This window comes from Lissotriton vulgaris, chromosome 1_1 (genome assembly GCF_964263255.1).
Source record: "Lissotriton vulgaris chromosome 1_1, aLisVul1.2, whole genome shotgun sequence".
Classification (NCBI taxonomy): domain Eukaryota; kingdom Metazoa; phylum Chordata; class Amphibia; order Caudata; family Salamandridae; genus Lissotriton; species Lissotriton vulgaris.
The window spans coordinates 1,246,012,626-1,246,035,001 of NC_141685.1; the positions used below are offsets into that span (position 1 = coordinate 1,246,012,626).

At 47.0% G+C, this 22,376-nt stretch overlaps 1 pseudogene; it reads left to right on the plus strand.

The window, feature by feature from the left end:
- The first annotated feature begins 764 nt into the window (after positions 1-764).
- Positions 765-3,211, plus strand: LOC147748936 (uncharacterized; annotated as a pseudogene).
- The last annotated feature ends 19,165 nt before the right edge of the window (positions 3,212-22,376 follow it).

Sequence of the window (22,376 nt, forward strand, 5' to 3'; positions counted from 1 at the left end):
CATCATGACTTTGCTTTTTCTTTATTGTGAAAATATGTTTATGGTCGAATTGTAAAACCAAGAATTTTTGCCTGAAGTGTAATATCGTGTATAAAAAGAGAAGGCCGGCTCTGTAAAAACGAGCAGTCTCCTGAGAATATACACACCGTGTTGTTGTACTTCTAGGACGCCTGTTACTTGGTTGCAGCCAATAAATTCAATATTTGACTTCACCTAGAAGACTCGTGTTTCTGTGGTCTGAATCAGGAAAGGACTCGAGGTCTTTGGGTGTTGCCCTGACACCGCTGGGTTACCGGATCAGCACCGGTTCTGAAAAACCCAGAACCTCAATTGGCTCCCAACGTGGGGCGGTATCAGCGGTACCGGTCCAAGCCAGATGTTCGTGAGGACCTTCGTGTGAAAATTCCGGAGGACGGCCAGCCACTTCAGCGACCCCTGTATGTCGACGTGGTTCCGAAGGTCTTTGCTGCGAGGTTCCCCGCGTCCCGATGGCTACGAAGGACTGCTGCCCTGACGAACGCCCTGATTTGGACCCTTGATGTTTGGTTGAGCGAAATGTTAGACGAGTCTTCTGGTGACGTCATCGATACCTCAGTTAAGTATAAGTGGAGCGTCTCCCAGTCCTTAGTTTGTTTGGTGTTCCCTTTTGTTGGGACAACTTTGATTTGGAACTTGCAAGCGCCAAAGCCGAAGGACTCGTGTATTCACCAGAAATATTGTAATCGATAATCCTTTGAAGTTTGAAGCTAGACTAGAGAGCGAAGATGCCTGGTCTTAGCAGACTTGGAAATTTGTTTTGTCTTGGTTGTACTAATAGTGACTCCCGACTGGAGGACTCGTGTCCGGTTCCTCCGATTGGGACTCCAACATATGAATTATATGTGAAACATGGGGTAGGCCCCATCACATACAATGAAGTGTGGATGAAATACACCAGAAAAGATGGTGTTTTAAAATGGCCCCAATATGGTAGCTTTGATACTGAAATCCCAGATAATCTCGAAGTTAAACTTTTTAAGAAGAAAGCCCGGCCGGCAATGTTTGACTCTTTCCGCCTGTGGCGTAAGGAGGCAAAACAGAAGGAGATTAAAATAGCGAAGAAAGATAAGAGAGAAAGGGGTATCTCTGTAATGCAAGCTGCTATGCAGTATAAAGACAATAAAGAAGAACAGATGAGTGAGCAGTTGCACAGGCAACGTAAAATGTAATAGATAAATGCTACCCAGTTTTGCCGCCTCTTCAGCAAGAAGCAGCAAAAGAGCTTGAAAAAGATACCGTAATGTCGCATTTGTTAAGTTCACCACCACCCTACGTGCAAAATGCTACAGCACCTCCACAACCTTTAGTTGTGCAACCCATGGTTGTTATACACCCTGGTCCTCTACAACACCCACCAGCTACTCTTCAGCTGGCTCCTATTCCTCCGGTGCAGCCTTCCCAAGGGTCACCGGCCTTTACACCTGCTCTTCCTATACTTCCTGCAACTTTACCTACTGTATCGACTACCACTCCTGGTACTCCTCCTGACACTGCCTCTGCATCTGCCTCATCTCAACCTGCCTTCCCACTTGTCTTTTCATCGACTTCTCCGTCTGTCCGCCAGAGAGTGGCAAGCACTGTTTCTAGTCTTCTATATCCTTTGTTTGGAGCGGCAGGCCTGACTAATACCCCTGAACACAAACAGTCGCGTAGCCATCTGCCTGATTCTAGGGAGAAAGAAGTATTGGATCGTTTGGCACATAGATGGGTGACTAACCCGACTATATATGATTTAGAATGTGTTATGGATGTTTTCCATCAGTGGGAAGCATCAAAGCAGAGGTACGTTTTCGAGAAAATGTGTGTTTTTCTATGCGAAGACTTAGAAGAGAATGATCTGGACTCTAGTCCGCCCGAGTTGAGCCATGCACGGTTCGAATTTTCAAAAGGCACAATTGTGGGTTCAGATGTTAGGAAAGCCGTTGCGACGTTGTTATCCCTTAGAACTGAAGGTGTTTCCAAGTCGTTGTTTGATTATGATTCTTCTACCAAGAAGAAAGGAAGACAATATCCCATGAGAGAGGTTCCCCCAGTATGGAGGGAGGGAGACGCAGCAGCTAACCCACCTATTCAGCCTCATTTTCAGCGTGTGTGGGTACATGTCCCATGGAAACGAGCTGAAGTATTAGCCCTTAAGCAGACATTGCCCGATCCCCGCAAAAATCCTGCAGGGTATTACAAAGAATTATCACAGACTGCAGGCTCCTGTATCATGAATTTAGCTGATATCGATATGTTATTTGGGAATGTTGTTCCACAGCCTTTATGGGGAAAGATTCGTCATACGGATCATGATCAAGAGCTAGGCGACACATGGGCAAATATTACTGCTGCTGATACTAGACAAGTTGGTGGTGCTAAACCTGAGCCTTTAGTAGCAGAACTCCCTGGTAGAATTATTACATATATGAAGACTTTGATGCCCGAATTACGTGTAAATTGGGATAAGTTGTCTGTGTGTAAGCAGAAGAAAGATGAAGCGGTGTCTGATTTCTTCACCAGGTTTGAAGAAACGTTTGTCAACCACAGTGGTCAAGACATGAGTACAGAAGGTGGTCAGCGACTGTTTGTTGATAAATTTGTGCACAATCTACTTCCAGAGTGGTGTAAAAAGTTGAAGGATTCAGAGAGTTCGTGGGCAGTTTCTTCTTCAGCACAGATATTGGCTACTGCACAATATTATGAAAATAGAGACAAAGATGAGAAAGAAAGAGCAGAAAAGAAAACTAAAGAGTTAAAAACGAAGGTCCTGTTACAGCAAGCATACCCGCCACGTGGTGGTAGTAGTCAGAATAATGGTGGTCAGAATAACTATCAGAATAATTATCAGCAACCTCCACAGTTTCAAAAGCCAAGAGTAGAGTATACTCAGCCACGCGTTCCTGTGGGTCCCAATCAGTGTTCATATTGCAAGGAAGAGGGTCATTTTAAGTATTGTTGCCCTATCTTGTTACAGCGCGCAAATGGTGAGTCAAACACAAGAGGTAGAGGTGTCCAGCAAACACCTAGAGGTAGAGGACGTGGAAACGTCCATCAGAATGCACGCTACTTTCCGCCTCAGGATTCTATGAATAAGTTTGATCAGCAGAATAACGCATCTGGTAGGACAGCTCAGTACTACGCTGATGATTACTATGCAGAAAATGAGTATATGGAAGGTAATGATTGCTAGGACAGCCATGGACAAAGAGAGGGAGTTGTTTCAGTTCCAGTAGATCAGAGTGGACCATACGTTGAGGTGATTACATCAGGTGTGTCAGAACCTTTTCTGTTGGATACTGGTGCTACAAAGAGTTCTATGATGCACTCAAAACTCCCTGGCGCACCTTTTTCTGGCGAAATGAATGTTTCTGTAGATTTTTCTGGCGCCCCGGTTAGGAACCCGATTTCATGTCCTATGTCCCTGTCTGTTGGTCCTTGTGAATTCAAAGCACCCCTTATTCTGACAACAGGTTGTGGTGAAAACTTGTTGGGGTTGGACCTGTTAAAAAGATTGTATGCGACTTTGTATTGTTCTCCTTCGGGAGTACAACTTACACTAGGTAAGAAAGTGGTTTCTCCAATGTATTTGTCGAGGGATAAAATTCCGACAGAATTGCTGTCTCTACCTGATATTCTTTGGGCTACTGGTCCTAACGATGTGGGTCTCTTAGAAATACCACCATATGTTGTGACATTAAAAGCTAATGTTAGGATGCCACGAATTCCCCAAAACAAAAATTCTAGTGAAGGAGAAAAAGCGTTGTTAGCGATCATTTACCATCTGATTGAAAAAGATGTGTTTGTAGAGACAAGAGGCAATGTTTGCAATAGTCCTGTCCTGCCTGTTTTGAAAAGAACTGACCCCTCTCAGCCACCTGTGTACAGATTTGTGATTGACCTTAGAGAGGTGAATAAAATAGTAGTGCCACAATTTCCAGTTGTTCCTGACATTACTGCCCTGTTGACTATGATCCCAGCCTCTGCAACATGGTTTTCGGTAATTGACTTGAAAAATGCTTTCTTCAGCATCCCAATTGCTGAAGAAAGTAGGGATATTTTTGGCTTCATTTTAGGAGGACGAAGTTTCCGCTTTAAACGCGCTCCCCAGGGCTATTGTGAAAGCCCATCAATATATAGTCAAGCTCTAAAAACACAGCTTGATACGATTGTTTTACCTGAAGGCGCTACACTCATTCAGTATGTTGATGACTTGCTTATTGCTGCAGATTCTGAGGAAATATGTAAAGAAGCCACGTTGTCATTTTTGCGCCATTTGTGTGATCTGCATCACAAAGTGTCCCTGTCTAAACTACAATATTGTCGACAAGAAGTGGCCTACTTAGGTCATCTCTTATCGAAGGAGGGAAGGAAACTAACCCCAGAAAGAATCCAGGCAATAGCAAAATTAAGTGTGCCAAGAACACAGAGAGAAGTGCGTGCTTTCTTGGGTATTACATCGTACTGTAGACAGTGGATTCCAAATTTTTCTTTACTGGCCAAACCATTGGTGGCATTAACATGCAAAGATACACCCAACCCTGTGCCTTGGTCTGATGAGTGTCAGAAAAGTTTTTCTGAATTGCGCACAGCATTATGTTCGGCTCCTGTGTTGGGTACCCCCAACTACAGTAAGCCCTTTACATTGTATGTCCATGAGCGAGAAGGTTGTGCATTATCAGTGTTGACACAATTGTTTGGAGACAAGCAGCGTCCATGTGCATATTTTTCGTCGACCTTGGATCCAGTAGCTAAAGCATTACCAAGTTGTTTGTGGCGTGAACGTGGGTTCCTGACTTTGCATGGTGTAAAGATACAACATGGTCAGCTAGTTAATGAGCTTCTTCAATCACTGACCTTGCCTCTACAAGTTGGGATTGTAAAATGTAGTGCTCACAAGAAGGTGACTGATGATGTTGGTCGTGGGAATGCATTTGCGGATGAAGTTGCAAAAGAAACTGTAAGGAATGTAATGAGCCGAATGTATGTTGCAGGCCCTGCGAGATGGATTGGTGATGTTGGTATGTGTGAAGACACGATTGAGAGTGTGAAGTCTATACAATCAGAGGCCACTGAGAAAGAGGTGAAGGAATGGAGAGAAAGCAAAGGTAGATTGGATGCGAATGGCTGTTGGGTCGAATTATCAGAACTTCAGAGATGGCTGCTACCCGATGCGTATGTGCTTGCAGTGGTTACAATGGCTCATGGAATGGCCCATATCAGCATGAAAGGGATTTACAAGTTGTTGGCTCCAGTATGGCAAAATGCTGGAATACCTAAATGTGCAGAGAATGTGGTCAAGAACTGCATGGCGTGTTTGAAACACAACCCTGGTAGGGGAACACCAACTCCAGCTGGTCATTTTGCACCTCCTACGTATCCGTTTGAGGTTTTGCAACTAGATTTCATACACATGGAGAGGTGCAACAATTTAAAATACGTACTCGTTGTTGTCTGTGCCTTCTCAAGATGGGTAGAAGCATATCCCCTCAAGGACAATACTGCCTTGTCCGCAGCAAAAGCCCTTGTCAAAGAATTCTTCCCCAGGTTCGGAATGCCTAGAATGGTCTGGAGTGATAATGGGAGTGAATTTGTGGGACGAGTGATGAAAAGAGTGTGTGAGAGTCTAGGCATACAACAAAAGTTCCACGCTGCAAACCACCCCCAATCAGCTGGATTAGTAGAATGCTACAATGGTACCCTAAAACTAAAATTGGCTAAGATTCAAGCGAGCACTGGTCTTAAATGGCCTGACGCTCTACCTTTAGCACTTCTATCCACCAGAATGACTGTGCATTCGAGAGTGAAACTTAGTCCCTATGAAATTGTTTTCGGCCGCCCGGCCAACATATGGGGGGTGCCCAGACCCACCAGGCTCAGCGAGGTAGAGCACCCTGTTTTGCTTGACTACTTGTATGAATTGACGGCTAAATTGCGTGTTTTACACCAACAGGTCCACGACAGTCTACCTCAGGCCTCTGAAGCTCCGGGACATCCTATCGATCCTAGATCTTATGTGCTGATAAAAAACTTCCAGCGAACAAAGAACGAACAGCCCAGGTGGACCGGACCACACCTCGTCCTTCTTTCCACTAGATCAGCCGTTCGTGTGGAAGGAAAGAAAAACTGGATCCACGGGACCCACTGCAAGAGGGTCCCGTTATCCAGTATTAGGGGTGTCTTTCATAGATTCACATGCCTGAATCATTCCCCGTCGTCAAGACGGGAGCCTCCGGTACATAAAAAAGTAATGTCCTATAGACATACATAGAGAAAATAGGCCTAAGGGCCTCACCTTAGTAGCCTATCCGTGTCCTTATGTAAAAAGGACCAAACTCTTAGAGTCAGCCAATCAGCTATGACCTCCCTCTAGAACCTTCCTGGCAGGAGCCTCAGTCCCTCAGATTTTCTACCGCACGTTGTGCTAGGGAGTCTCCAGCCTGAGCTCTTCTCAGGATTCCTCTAAAACCATCTACTTAACTTTTGGAAGTGATTTCTTCACTCTACATCTTCAAGGATTACTTCAGTCCACTTATTCCTGCAGTAAGTGTTTTCTTTCTACTGCTTTCTACAATGTCTGAATCCCAGAAGAAAGCCCTTTTCAGTGCCTGCTCTTCATGTGGGAAGAAAAGGCTACATGTGGAGGACAAGCATGCCCTGTGCTTATATTGCCTTTATCCAGACCACGTCCCTGCAGATTGCAGAATATGTAGGTCTTTCCCTAAAAAGACCGTAAGGGACAGGGAAGGTCGCCTGCTCATCTGGCTTGACAGGCTTAAGGAGAGAGACAACCTGGAATCTTCAGAGGGTAGCGTTTCAAGGACCTCAGAAGTCTCTCAGAAGAGGCCAAGGGTAGCTTCCCCTGGCCCCTCAGACACTCCTCCTAGGAAGGCACAAAAGAAGTCTTCAGAGGCAAGATCTACGACATCTTCAGTGTCTGCCAAAGATACCCAGACTTTTAAGAAGCCTGCTCAGTCATCTAGCAGGCATGCCCAAAGGACTACCACAGCGACAACCACTGTGTCAACGACGACAGCGTCGTCGGCTTCCCCATCGACGACGACAACTCCATCATCGTCGTCAGCAGGTAGATCTATTTCATCTATTATCCTGCTAAAATCGTCGTCGACGTCGAAAACCTCGTCGACGACGAAGATTACACCGTCGACGACGGCGTCGTCGATGAAGAGCCCACCGTCGACGACGGCGACGTCGATGAAGAGCCCACCGTCGACGATCACGTTGATGACGAAGGCGTCGACGAGGGCATCGACGACGAAGGCGTCGACTACGAAGACGTCGACGACGAAGATGCCGACGACAGCCTCGCCGTCGACGAGTGCACCGACGACGACCACGCCGACGTCGAAGTCATCGTCAACGACAAAAATGCCGTCTACGGAGATACCGTCGACGAAGACCTTACCGTCGACGAAGACACCGTCGACGGATGACTCGTCGTCGACAATGGCCCTTTCTGAGCCATGGAAGAAATCCAAGCTCGTAGAAGTGTTGTCTCTCACGCTGCCACCGTCGACGACACCAGCAACGATGACAGGAACTTCTACATCAAGTTCTGCGTCTGGCAAGATTGCCAAGCAGCAAATTACGCCCGAACCACGTCTCTGAGTAAAGTGCAAACGCAGTTACCTTCAGAAATCTTCCAGAGTGAAGAATCTGAGGAAGAAGAACTCCTGGATCCAGCTACATCCATTTCGGACCTTCATGTCAAATGCCAGAGCACAGACGAGGAACAGGAGGAGATGACTTACCAAGAACACTCTGTCCACACTAGTGTTCGCACGGAGGTCACCCCGATGGTATGCCTGCCGGTTTCTATTGTCAATGACTTGAAATACCTTATACAGGATTACAAGCAACGCTTCCCGGAATCACCAGCAACGGAAAGTGGGAATCAGACGCCTGCAGCAAATAACCCAGCGTCAGCCCCAAAACAGTCTCGACCTCTCCCTCAACCTCACCGTGAGAGAATCCAACCTCAGGAGGTAGTATCGTCAGACGACGATGATGATGATGATGAATTGGAAGAAGGAGAGGTCCAGGAAATCCACTCTACCCATGATGAGGAGGATGAGTATGTGGCATCTTCCCCAGCTTCACCCCAACCACACCAAGCAGATTCACCACCTGTGGATATTGGCGGCTTCCATAAAATTGTGGAAAGGGCAGCAAAGCGATTCCATATGGTTATGGAATCTACTGAAACTGAATGCTTCTTGCACGATTTCAAAGAGCAGACGCAGAAGTCAACGAAATCTATTCCGATCATAGAATTCCTGTGGGAGCAAGGCAAGAAACTAATGCTGACGCCCGCTTCTGTTCCTGCGGTTGTTCCACGCCTGGACAAAAAATATAAAGCCCCACTTACAGCGGCAGCTTGCCTCAATGGACACCCGAAACCAGATTCGGTGGTTACACAGGCGGCCCAGAAGAACTCCCGCAACCCTTCCTCCCCTCTGTCAGCACCTCCGGACAAAGAAGGCAGGAAGTTGGACACGATCGGGAAACGCTTTACGACAACATCGGCCATGACCATCAAGGTGGCCAACTCCATAGCTCTGTTGGGGCGTTACAATCGCCAACTCTGGGAAGACATAGTCCCCTATTTAGCGGAACTGCCTGACACAGTCCAAGGTGAAGTCAAGGCACTGCTAACGGAGGGTCAAACCTCAGCAGCGGAAATAATTGACTGTGCTATTGATGCAGCCATGACAAGCTTTCGTCAACTTGCTGGAGCAGCAGTCCTACGCCGTCAAGGATGGCTTAAAGCTACGTCGTTCCGCTAGGAGGTGCAATCAAAAGTGCTAGACATGCCCTTTGACGGCCAGCACCTTTTTGGGGACAAGATCGATGAAGCACTACAAACCATAAAGAAGGACACCGATACTGCCAGAGCACTGGGTACCTTGAAGGCGCGGAACCAGTCCTTTCGAGGCAACAGATCCAGAGGTCAATCCTCTTATCGAGGTTCCTATCAGAATAGGTCCTCGTATTCCTACCACAATAAAACTCAATACCAACAGAAACAACAACAAAGTCGTCAGTCTTCTTACGGAAGATCAAGCTTCAGGGGCAAAAATCAGAAGAGGGGCACTGGCGGCCGCCAGTGACCTATTACTCCAGCCAGTCCAGCCACCCTATCCCTCATTACAAATTGGAGGAAAATTGACCCATTTCCTCACAAATTGGCAACTCATCACCACAGACTGGTGGGTTCTCCAAATAATAAGATTCGGCCATTCCCAGGAATTCACCACCATCCCTCCTACAACACCTCCCCGCAGATGGACACACAAACATCTACGCCTGCTTCTCCAAGAAATTTCTGTGATGCTGAAGAAAGGAGCAATCGAACGTGTTCCAACACCTCTGAAAGGGAAAGGCTTCTATTCCCACTTCTTTCTTGTACGTCAGAAGGAGAAAAAATGGAGGCCCATTCTGGACCTCCGAGCGCTCCACGCCTTCCTACGGAGCCAATCGTTCAGGATGGTGACAATTCAAGAGATACTAGGCATGCTGGAAAAAGGAGATTTCATGACATCTTTGGATCTCCAAGATGTCTACTACCACATCCCCATCCTCAAGTGTCACAGAAAATTCCTGAGGTTCGAAGTTGCAGGACAACATTACCAATTCAAGGTCCTGCCGTTTGGCCTCAAGTCCGCGCCGCGGATTTTCACAAAGTGCCTTGCACCGGTGGCAGCTTTCCTGCGTCAAATGGGTCACCAAGTCTTCCCCTACCTAGACGACTGGCTGGTGAAGGCACCCTCAGCTATAGGCGCGACTGAATCCTCCAGCGCCTGCACCAGTCTTTTTCAAAAGCTAGGATTAACTCTCAATCTCAAGAAATCCTGCATGATCCCTACAACAAATATTACCTTCCTCGGGGCGACCTTGGACACGGAGTGCGCAAAAGCCTTCCCCTCGATGGAAAGGACAAACAAGATAATTTCTCTGGCCACGGCTGTGGCGTCAAAGAAGAACCTAAAACTCCGGACCTACAAGTCTCTCCTGGGCATGATGTCTTCCTGTATACTCCTCATCCCTCACTGCAGACTCAGGATGCGCCCATTGCAGGAGGCCCTCACGAACCAATGGACTCAGAGTACAGGTTCTTTCGAGGACATGGTAAAAATAACTCCAAAAATATCCAAGAATCTGGACTGGTGGAGGAGTCGCAAAAATCTATCCGTAGGGCTGCCATTTCTACTTCCGGCAACACCTCTGGTGATCACCACGGACGCCTCCCTGGAAGGATGGGGCGCGGTCCTCCAACACCTTCGGATAAGCGGCAAGTGGGCCACTCAGGAAAAACAGCTCCATATAAACCTTTTGGAGCTGAGAGCTGTGTATCTGGCACTGCAGGCCTTTTTACCACGTATCCAGAACTCCCAGGTGCTCGTCAAAACAGACAACACCACGACGATGCACTATCTCAACAAACAGGGAGGAACGCGTTCGCTCACTCTATCACGCGAATCGCAGAAGATCTGGAACTGGCTAGTGCTACATGGAATCACGCTCAAGGCGGACTATGTACCAGGCAAGGACAATACCATTGCGGACGCCCTGAGCAGGCAAAGATCCCTCTCCCACGAGTGGGAACTGAGCGAAAGCGCACTGAATCACATATTCTCTCAATGGGGAGTCCCAGGAATCGACCTGTTTGCCACCAGGGGGAACACCAAATGCCCAAACTACGCAAGCTGGCATCCCCAACAAGGGTCACTGGGAAATGCTTTTTCCATCGGTTGGTTCAGCGTGTTTGCGTACGCTTTTCCTCCGTTTCCAATGATCCCAAGGGTCCGCAGGAAGATGAAGGCGAAACCTTGTACCCTGATCCTAATTGCCCCGTTCTGGCCGAGACAGCACTGGTTCTCGGATCTTCTTCGACTATCCATCAGGACACCGATTCGTCTGCGGCAGCACCCGAACCTCCTAACCATGTCCAACGGGCAAGTACAACATCCGAACCTGCCATCGCTCAGGTTATCGGCCTGGCTCCTGAGCACAGAGAGTTCTGTAGCCTGAATATCCCACAGGAATGCAGAGATGTATTGGCAAAAGCGAGAGCAGACAGTACCAACAAAACCTACTCTCTCATATGGAAAAGATTCTGCATTTGGTGTTCAGAGCAAGGCCTGCGACCGCTGCATATCACACCCAAGCAGATATTGCCATATCTCCTGCATTTGGCACAGTCAGGACTGGCGCATGCATCCATAAAGGTTCACCTGGCGGCTATCTCACGGTTCACAAGGACTTTCACAGGACCTTCTCTGTGGTCCAGTAGACTGGTAAAACAATTCCTAAAGGGACTTTATAGGTCCTTCCCGAGGCCTCGGAAGGTCCCTCCGACATGGCATCTCAATCTAGTCCTAAACCAACTCATGAGGCATCCTTTTGAGCCCATTCATCGAGCATCCATCAAATACATCTCATGGAAAACGGCTCTCTTACACGCTTTAACATCTGCCAGGAGAGTAAGCGAGCTACAGGCTCTATCCATTCAGGAACCATTCATGCAGTTCAAACAGGACAGGGTGGTGCTGAGACCGAACCCTAAATTCATACCGAAATTGCCTTCGGACTTTCATCTCAATGAACCGATAGTCCTTCGGTCTTTCTTTGCGAACCCTTTCACGGCAGCAGAAAGAACACTACATTCTTTGGATCTCAAGAGGTGTCTAAAGTTCTACCTAGACAAAACTAAAACTTTCAGAAAATCTTCACAACTATTTGTGGCCTACAGCAGACTGAGAATGGGTCTGCCTCTCACGAAACAAAGCATCTCGAGGTGGATCTCCTCAGCAATTGCATTCTGCCATGACAAGGCCGGACGGCCTTTGAGTGATCATGTTACTGCACATTCCACCAGGGCAATGTCCACATCAGCAGCACTGTTCGCTGGAGTGCCGATCTTGGACATATGCAGAGCGGCGACCTGGAAGTCACCGCACACTTTCTCCAGACACTACTGCCTGGATATCGAACTTCAGAAGGATGCAGCAGTGGGCCAGGCGTTGCTTCGCCATCTCTTCCAGTGAGGTGAGCCTTCCTACATCCCGCCATCCGGGTATGCACATTCTTTGTTTTTATGATATTCTGCTTTATGCTATCATTCTCATGTTATATGATAATATGTGTATTGTCTAACATGACTGCAAGGCACCATTGCATCAGAAATGTGCATAGGTTATTGCTAACTACTCTGATTCAGGCATGTGAATCTATGAAAGACACCCCTAATACTGGATAAGAAATGCGTTACTTACCTGTAACAGCAGTTATCCAGTATTGGTGTATTTCATAGATTCACATGCAACCCTCCCGCCTCCCCTGGAAGGACTCACATCCCTCTCTAACAATATTACGCCTACCTAGCTGGGTGCGTACGAAAATCTGAGGGACTGAGGCTCCTGCCAGGAAGGTTCTAGAGGGAGGTCATAGCTGATTGGCTGACTCTAAGAGTTTGGTCCTTTTTACATAAGGACAAGGATAGGCTACTAAGGTGAGGCCCTTAGGCCTATTTTCTCTATGTATGTCTATAGGACATTACTTTTTTATGTACCGGAGGCTCCCGTCTCGACGACGGGGAATGATTCAGGCATGTGAATCTATGAAAGACACCAATACTGGATAACTGCTGTTACAGGTAAGTAACGCATTTCTTACCTCTGCCTTATGACTGGTGGGTCCAGGAAGGAATTGCTGACTCTGAGACCGAAACGGTGCCACGGTTCTTATCCTTCAGTGATGCACGTTTGAAAGGAACTACTACAGAGAAGGAGAGCGATAACATTCTGCAAGGATCTGTGCCACCCTCAATGCAATTGGACACTACTGAGCCTGAACTTTTGTTTCAAGACAACACAGCACTGGGTCGAAACCGCTATAACTTGAGGCCAAGACCTATGATTAAGGACAAATAAAATGGTTTTTTTCCCCTCTTTTTGATTGTGCAGCTCTCTCATCTGGGATACTTGCTCATTTTTGATTTTCGAACCGCCATCAGGTTCTGCTGCTAGGGTGGCGGTTGCCACAGTCTTTGGAGTGCAGCTGGAGACGATTAGGTCGACAGTTCTGGTTGGTCTAAGGGAGTTACCCTGGACTGAACAGAAGCACTCCTTAGCAGAATCAATCTCCCACCGCGGGCAGCGACTTAGAGGATGGAGTTTCCTAAGATGGAGAGACCTGCTAGACCAGCAAACTTTGAAAAGACAATATGCACTGTGATGGCAAGAAAACAATTTTTGATAATATGCATTTTGATGTTGTGTAGCATAATGATGTTTTTGGTGGGCTATACTTTGTTCACCTTTCGAGTTACATTTGTACACGACACTCAGCCCACACCTCCTCCTACTGTTTCCCCGCATTCCTTTCACCCCCTACCTGAACACGAGTCTGCCAGAAGATTAGAATTTGTAAAGAACTCATTCGTCCAGCTCCTACACCAGCACCAGTCAGTAATGAACACAACGAATTGTTGGGTATGTGGACTTATGCCACACACGACAGATAAGGGTATCCCGTATTTTGTCCTGCCATTTAGTTACTATGGTTCTCTGTGGGCTTTCCAGACAATGTTCATGTTTGCCATAGAACCGTATTCCCCGCGTCCCGCAGGAAGGAACTCAAGCAACAAGGCACTAGTGACAGGAATCAGAAATATGAGCAGGGATATTGACACATATAGGACGATTCCCAGAGACGAATTAGAGCCTTACAGTAGATGGAACATAACTAAATATGGGATTTCCTTAACTGAGAGCCAGAAAGCAAAGAAATCCTCCCCAATCTGGATAGTACCCCATCAAGGTCACCTATGTCTGCAGGGAAATGGCAAAAACCCCAGAGCTCAGTTAGGGAAGAGTGTTTGTACTGAGACTTACGTTTTCTCGTCTCAGACCTCCCCTTCGTTCTTAGCAGCTAAGGGTACCTACTTTGTCTTCCACGACAGGGCATATACATGGTTGCCCCCTGACTTCTCGGGCACATGTTTTATCTCGTTTCTGCTGCCACCCACCTACACGGCCGAGGCAGATTACCATCGGACAACGACAGTTAGAGGTGTTGTGAGTAAAGACGACACGGCGGAACAGGAGTTTGGAGATTTCGCAAAGGGTTTTCTGCCGTTTTGGGGGCCTATGGTGAACAGCAGGAACATTCGCCAACTGACGAGGGTAGTTGAATCCGCCGTGATTGAAACGGCTGGTGCCCTTAGTAACTTGACTGCGGAGCTCCAGTCAGACCGCCTTATGACTCTTCAAAATAGGGTTGCCCTAGATGTCATACTTGCAGACCGTGGTGGGGTATGTAAAGTGATCCAATCCAGTTGCTGTTTTTTCATCCCTGACAATGCTCCAACAGTATACCAGGCCATCTCCAAACTGCACAAGATCTCTGAGTCCATTCATGTGGACAAAGGAGACTGGTCCTTGCTGGGGTGGTTCTGGGAACTGATATCTGCCTGGGGATGGAAAATTCTGATATTCATTGGAATGGTCTTAGCCATCCTGTTTCTGTTCTGCCTGTGTGTGCAGTGCGCTCCTGCAATATGTGGCCTCTGTGCCACATCATGTGTAAGGAAGCCTGTGTCAAGGGACGAGCTAAGTAACAGGATGATGCTACAGCAGCATCTCCATGACTTCATGAATACAGATTTGGACTCAGATTAGCATGAGTTATTGCCTATATAAGGGCAAAAGGAGGGTCTGTGGTTCTGGAAATCTTGGACCCTGCTATATTATGATACCGAAGCCCAACACTCGTGTCAGAAAATATCATCATACCATGACGAATTTGGTATCGGCAGACCGGTAATGAGCAGGACATTATGCCTGTGCATTTGCGTCACGATTGAGTGACGGGAACACCCCTAAATCGCACTTCCTGTGTTGAACCCTCGGGTTCCATTTTGTGAGCGGTATCCATCTTGTGGTTGCCCTTACATAGTCAATTGACCCAGGCCGAATTCGAGCTGAAAGGACACGTCCACCTTTCCTGACTCCTCTCTGACCTGGGCGAGCTGCCTTCACTGCCTCCAGCCAAACCTGTTCGGGCAGTCCCCAACCCAGTGGCCGAGCAAGATTAGCATCAAGGCACAACATGTCATAAACCATTTACCGCATACAAACCACACTTTATCATACACACACCTGTCCCTGTTTCTTCTTTATGGCTAGTTTTACAAGGAGGAGGTGCCCAATTTTAATGGGGTTTCATCGATATCTGATGGAAGTTCTGGGCCTGGCCAGGTAATCTATCACGAACTGGACAAACGAAAAAATGGGCTTGCCATCATGACTTTGCTTTTTCTTTATTGTGAAAATATGTTTATGGTCGAATTGTAAAACCAAGAATTTTTGCCTGAAGTGTAATATCGTGTATAAAAAGAGAAGGCCGGCTCTGTAAAAACGAGCAGTCTCCTGAGAATATACACACCATGTTGTTGTACTTCTAGGACGACTGTTACTTGGTTGCAGCCAATAAATTCGATCTTTGACTTCACCTAGAAGACTCGTGTTTCTGTGGTCTGAATCAGGAAAGGACTCGAGGTCTTTGGGTGTTGCCCTGACACCGCTGGGTTACCGGATCAGCACCGGTTCTGAAAAACCCAGTACCTCAGAGACACAGAGGGAGGGAGGGAAACAGAGAGTGGGAGACAGGGAGGGAGACACACGAGGGAGGGAGGGAAACAGAGAGTAGGAGACAGGGAGGGAGACACAGAGGGAGGGAGGGAGGGAGACACAGAGTGAGGGAGACACAGAGGGAGGGAGGGAAACAGAGAGTGGGAGACAGGGAGGGAGACACAGAGGGAGGGAGGGAGACACGGAGGGAGAGTGGGAGACAGGGAGGGAGACACAGAGGGAGAGTGGGAGACAGGGAGGGAGACACACCGGGAGAGAGACACAGAGGGAGGGAGGGAGACACAGAGGGAGGGAGAGGGAGGGAGAGAGAGGGAGGGAAACACAGAGGGAGAGGGAGGGAGGGAGAGAGAGATAGAGAGAGGGATAGAGAGAAAGAGGAGGGAGAGAGAGAAAGATGTGTGTATGCTGGGTCTGGTAGCTCAGTGGACGAAGGTGTCTGCTGCAGGGACCTGTGTTTAACCTCATGGTCACAATTTGTGTTTGCTTTAGCCCCGCCCCTCCGACCCCGCCCCCACTGGTGCGGCCCTCAGCCACAAACCACACTGTAAATTTGGCCCCCGAGAGAAAGTTTGTGAGTACCCATGCCCTAGAACAACTGAAGGAGGATCAACTGCCTGACACAATGGCAGGAAGTGGAAGCTCTTTTGGCCAAAGAGACTATTAAGAAGATTCCTGTATTGGAAATGGGTTGTGGCTGTTATATTCTCTACTTCCTGGTGCTAAAGAAGGATGGAAGCCTTCGCCACATTTTAGCCTTGTGCCTGGAGGGTGTCTTCAGCCTACCTCCAGAGGTGGTTGATGTCATCTTGGAAGCCAGGCATCCCGAAAAAAAAACTGTATACACCTGTCATTGGGATAAATTTGTGGTTTGGCTCAGTACATGACAGATTGACACCCTCCAGGCCAGCTTGTCTGATGTTTTGTTGTTTGTTCTTTTCCTCGCCCCGCAAGACTTTGCTTTGGACACAGTTAAAGGGTATTTCTCAGCTCTTTCGGCATTCTTTGTGGCCTCTCACTCTCAAGATAGTGTTCCTCATCGCCATTACATCATTGTGGTGAATGAGTAAACTGCAGGCTCTCTGTGTCAGTCATTGTACACCACCTTCATCCCAGAAAAACTGGTTCTGCGAACGCTGGCATTCTTTCGTCCAAAAGTAGTGATGCCTTTCCATGTTGGTCAAACTATCATCGTACCAGTGTTCTATGCTCCGCTGCACCCTTCTAAAGAGAGAGAAGACTCCATTGTCTAGACCCCAAAAGAGCATTGAGCTTTTACATCGATCTGACTAGAAAACACTAAGTGGATGATCAGCACTTTGTAGGGTTTGTGTGAGTGAACCAGGCCAAGGCCGTGCTGAAAAGGACCGTCTGGCACTGGATTGTGCTCTGCAACAAGATCTGAAACGTAATGGCAAAGAAGTGGCTCCTGGAAGGGATAAGAGGTCATTCTACCGGAGTCAAGTCTGCTACCATAGCATTCCTGTCCTGGACATTTGTCATGGGCATCTCTCCATATGTTTACGAAGCACTACTCACTGGACGGCCAGGTTCACAGAGAGGGGTGTTTCAACCACTTTTTCCTACAGCAAATTTTGGTTTGAGCCAATTTAGAAACTCCCCTCCATATAGGTATTGCTTTGGTATCTATTTGAAAGGTGAGGAATCTGTGGTTAGAAGTCTCTATCAGAAGAACAAGTTACTTAGCTTCAGTAACACTCTTTCTGATAGAGACTCTATCTAACAACAGATTCCTTACCAACCCTCCCATCTGCCCCGTTCTCTTTCTATTTAAAAAAAATCCCAAGCCTATGAACCTGCACACCACATCTTCATCTTGGTCCAAGGCAACCCGAAAGCAACTGACATCAGTGTGCACAAGTGGCACCTATATTGGCTCTGTATGTCATTTCTGAAGCAGATTGGTGTCAATGTGGAGCTGCACGGCACCACCTGGCAGCACGCAGAGGTACTGTAAAAAAGTTTCCGGGTCCAGTTGGATGCCTGGTGAAGTATTCAAAAGGTGAGGAATCTGAGGTTCTATCAAGTCTCTACCAGAAAGAGAGTTACTGAAAGTAAGTAACTTGTTCTACTGATAGAGACTTCTAAGATTTTCAGTCTTTCTAGGTATGTGGAAAGCTACAGTATTTTGGCTCAAAGACAGCTGGCACGCAGAGAAACCTACCAAGATCGGGGATAAGGCATCTTTTGAAACTTTCTCCTGGTTTTCATTGTATCATAGTTCCTCCCTACGGTAAAAGTATGGTCCCTTAAAAGGTAGCCATACACCAAGGAATCTCACTGCCAATTCATTTGGGTAATACTGAGGACCTTCCTTCTTGAGCTTCCTAGCTAGCAATATACCTAGTTAACAATCTTGAGATATTGTCTTGAGAGCCATCTAGTCCTCAATCTACTCCAGTCCCGTTTGAGGGGGTGGTTTTCTTGCAGGAAATATTTGTTGCAGGTGGAGTCTCTAAGAGGAGCAAGAAGTACAAGGCATTTGGCTGGTGCATTTAGGGCCCTGACGTTTAGACTTATGTGAGAAATTGGGTTGTTGGTTGACTGGGCTGTGAGCCCTGGTCAAGCATCAGCCACATTCCCTTGCAGGGTGAACCACAAAGTCACTAAATTAACCTGTGTTAAACCATGTGTAGCTTCGCACAAAAAGTAGTTAGGCTTAACTTAATACTTGTGTAAAGTACATATGTAACATACAAACAGTAATAAAGTGAAAACACAGTCAAGGAAAATCCCAAACCAATTTAGAAAATAGAGTACATTTTAATAAGTGATTTGATACCACCAAGTTAAAAAGTCAATCGGTAGAACCAGAGTAATGAATTTTTGAAGAATAAACTGAAAAATAGCCACTAAAAGCAGAAAGTGCCAACCGCGGTTATCAGGTCACACTGGACGGGTCAAAGACAAAAGTTCAGAATGACCACAGTGGAGCGCAGGTCAGCTATATAGTCCCAGGATAGTCTCACTGAAGTTTTAACTTCTCAAATTTTGTGGCAAGAGTCCCATTCACATTGGATGGGGTTGTGAGGAGTAAGGAGAGCCGGATGTGAAGAGCACACCCGGCATCTCCGAAGGGCCGGCTGGAGCTACACTTTGGTGATCACCGCTAGCTGTCGATGTTGCTGTGCAAGAAGACAGGCTTGTGCCAGCTCATGCTGGATTTTAGTGCGAGTGGCACGGCTCAGATGCAAATGGGCCTGTTTGCAGTTGCGAAGAGCCCAAAATCTTGATTTCAAGAGTTTGTGAGCCATGCCAAGGGTCCAGGGCCCGGGAGGCACTAATTGGGGTCTGGAAATCTTTGCAACTGGTTCCCAGAGTTGTTGGGGAGCCTGTTATATCTCTGAGGCTCAGATCAGGAGGCCTGCAGATTAGCCCTTTGAGTCACTCTGGGGTCCTGAATTAAGGATGAAGTTGCAGGTTCAGTTCTGCTTCTCCAGGTAGGAGGGCAGCAGATCAGCACACCAGGGCAGCAGTCCAACAGAGTGGCAGTCCATGTAGCAGCTGAGCAATCCTTCTTCCTAGCAGAGTATCCACAGGTCCAAAATTATAATAAAGAGTAGGTCTAAAGGTCCTGTTTTTATGCCCTCAGGCACTTCTTCTGGAAGATGGGAGAAGCTTTTGGAAATGTTCTTTGAAGTGCATTACATTTCCTGACTCCCCTGCCCTGGCTCCAAGCTGGCAGCATTGACAATTTAAAGTTGTTATGTCTTTTGTGTAAAGGAAGAGCATAGGCTAGTCAGGTGTAATTGGGGCTATGCTCAGCTCTTCCCCCCATCCTGCCAGCAGATGGCCCATTGAAGCACATCCAATCCCGCTATTGTGTGACTGTCTTGGGAGAATTCACAGTCTACCTGTCAGCTACACCCAGCCATGGGACTCAAGACAAGCTGCAGGCACCAAGGGCAATACAATGCAAACAAAGGGGCATTTTCAAATCGTAATGAAAAATCTGACTTTCTCATTAAAGAGGGTTTATCATTACAATTTCATAGGTACCAAACATGACAGATCGGCCTGCTCCCAATAAGGAATTACAGCGTTTTACATGTAATAAGAACTCCTCATCATCATCCTATGGGAGGGGTAGGCCTCACAGTACTGAACAATGAATTTAGGAGTCTTTCACTACCAGGACATGTAGAACTTAAAACTACATGTCCAACCTTTTAATCACACAGCACCCTGCCCTATGGGATACCTAGGGCCTACTTTAGGGGTGCCTCAAATGTAATAAAAGGGGAGATTAAGGCTTGGCAAGGGGGTTTAAATGCCAAGTCGACATGGCAGTGTAACACTGCATTTAGGCTGCAGTGGCCGGCCTGAGACATGTTTTGGAGGGCTATTTAAGCGGGTGGCACAATAAGTGCGGCAGGCCCACTGGTAACATGTAATTTACAGGTGCTGGGTAAATGATACACTACTCTACGATGGACATATAAGTAAAAAAAATATGCCAATTAGGTATATGCCAATCAAATCATGTTTAGGGGAGTGAGCACAAGCACTTTAGCACTAGTAGCAGTGGTAAAGTGCTCAGAGTCCTGAAGCCAACAAAAAGCACACTCTGGCAAAAGTTAAAGGTCAGTAGGCAAAACATTTGGGGGAATACCACCCTAAGGCTGACAGGTCTAACAGCTTATTATCTAATTCATAAGAATTTTGTAATGGGAAACCTATAGATTTGCGATGTGAGTCATACTGGGCTTGCAGGAGCTCCAAATTAAAGCAAGTAACTTAAGTCCTCCCAACTGGAAATCAAAAAAACATGGGTAGGGCTAATTAGGTAGCCCAGTGAGTTTGGGTACACTTACAATGTGTGGGTCTGCTCTGCTCTTCTTTTCCACCCTGTCCCTAGCACATGAGTATAATTTATTTGCCTACACCTGATGAACCACCCTATAGAATTTATCATGAGATGGTAGCTGTCAAATGTGAATCAGGCTAAGATTATGGTCTTAGAGGTCTTAAGATGGTCCACATAGTAGCCTCAGTCCTCGCTTTTTGTCTCCTCGCCCTGGAGTTTATGGGGACTTTAGTTCTCTCACAGCTGCTTTTTTCTGAAGAGAGTCTGAGGAAGGATGTTTTTGAAAGGTATCGTAGTTATTTTCTCCCTTTGACTGCTAAGGATGCTTCTAGTTGGTCATTGTGAGGAACGAGGGGGAGGCATTTCTGATTTGGAAGGAGTGTGAATAGCATGGGTTTCGCCATTCCATGTGATGATTACATGAAATGAGTGTCCCCATCTGTAGAGGATTCCTTTCTCTGTCAAGAAAATTGTGACTTTTTAAAGGAACCAATGTTTTAGCTGTGTAATGATGGACAGGTCTTTGTTCAACTGCAGTGCAGCATACTCAAAAGTGATCTGGCATTTTGAATGGGCTGCTGTCATGATTGCTTATCCAGTATTGGGGTATCTTTCATAGATTCATATGCCTGAATCATTCCCCGTCGTCGTGATGGGAGTCCCACAGTACAATAAGCAAGCCGTATTCCAGAAATGCCATAGGCCACAATGGCCCTGAGCCATGCTAATATAGCCTATCTATGTCATTTTTCAAAAAAGGACCAAAAGCAGAATGCAGCCAATCAGCTGTTAGCACCCTCTAGAACCATCCCAGCAGAAGCAGTTTCCTTCAGATTTTCATCGCACGTCGTGTGTGAAGGGAGTCTCCCTGGGTTCTGCTCAGTTTTGTCTACCTTCAAAACTCTGTTCATTATGTCTGATAAGATAAGACTCTTTAGGCCCAGCAAGACCTGTCGCAAGAAAAGAGCTCACGTTGATGATCTTCACAAGGCTGCGTCTACTGCCTCCATCCAACCCATGAGGTAAAGCAGTGCAAAATCTGTCGCACTTTCTCTTCCAAGACCTTGAGAAACAGAGAAGGAAGGTTGCTTCTGTGGTTACAATACACCAAGCACTACAAGTCATCTGATGAGGACAATGATGGATCACCCAGATGTCGCAAAAGATCCAGGTCTGAGGAAAAAGGCTCTGGAGAGGGCAGGAAACACCTTAAACCCTCTCTAGAAAGCAAGGATTCAAGTAAGGAGAAGCTATCTAAAGTCTCCTCTGAACCTTCAACCTCTGTCTCTTCTACCCCTTTGAGGAAAGAGAAGAAGAAACACAGAGCGTCTTCATCTGATCCCGGTAATGGCAGGATGGGAAAATCCCAGTCGACAACGACATCGTCGACCACAACCTCTGGGTCACCAATGACAGCGAGTTTTACAATCACGTCTTCAACCCCGTCTACATCAGTCACAGCGTTGACCATGGCTATCTCTGGACCCATACGCTCAACGAAGAAATTGCCGACGCTGCCGTCGACGACGACTGCGTCGCCTTTGCAAACTGTGAGAATTTCATTAAAACCGTCTAAGATACCGTCGACATTTTCATCAACGCCAAGTCTGTCACTGAAGATGACACCATCAACGAAGGATTCGTTGTTTACAGGACCAACGATTTCAGCTCAGTCAAAGACGACCCCGTCGATGATGAACCCGTCAGCGATGACTCCTTCGACGAGGACCTCATCGATGATGATCCCAACGATGATTATACCGTTGACAACAGGTTTTTCAGCGGCTGTTACTGGAAACCCATCAACGCCACAGTTGACGATGATTAGAGTGACAGAAAAGTTCTTTCATGCGGATATG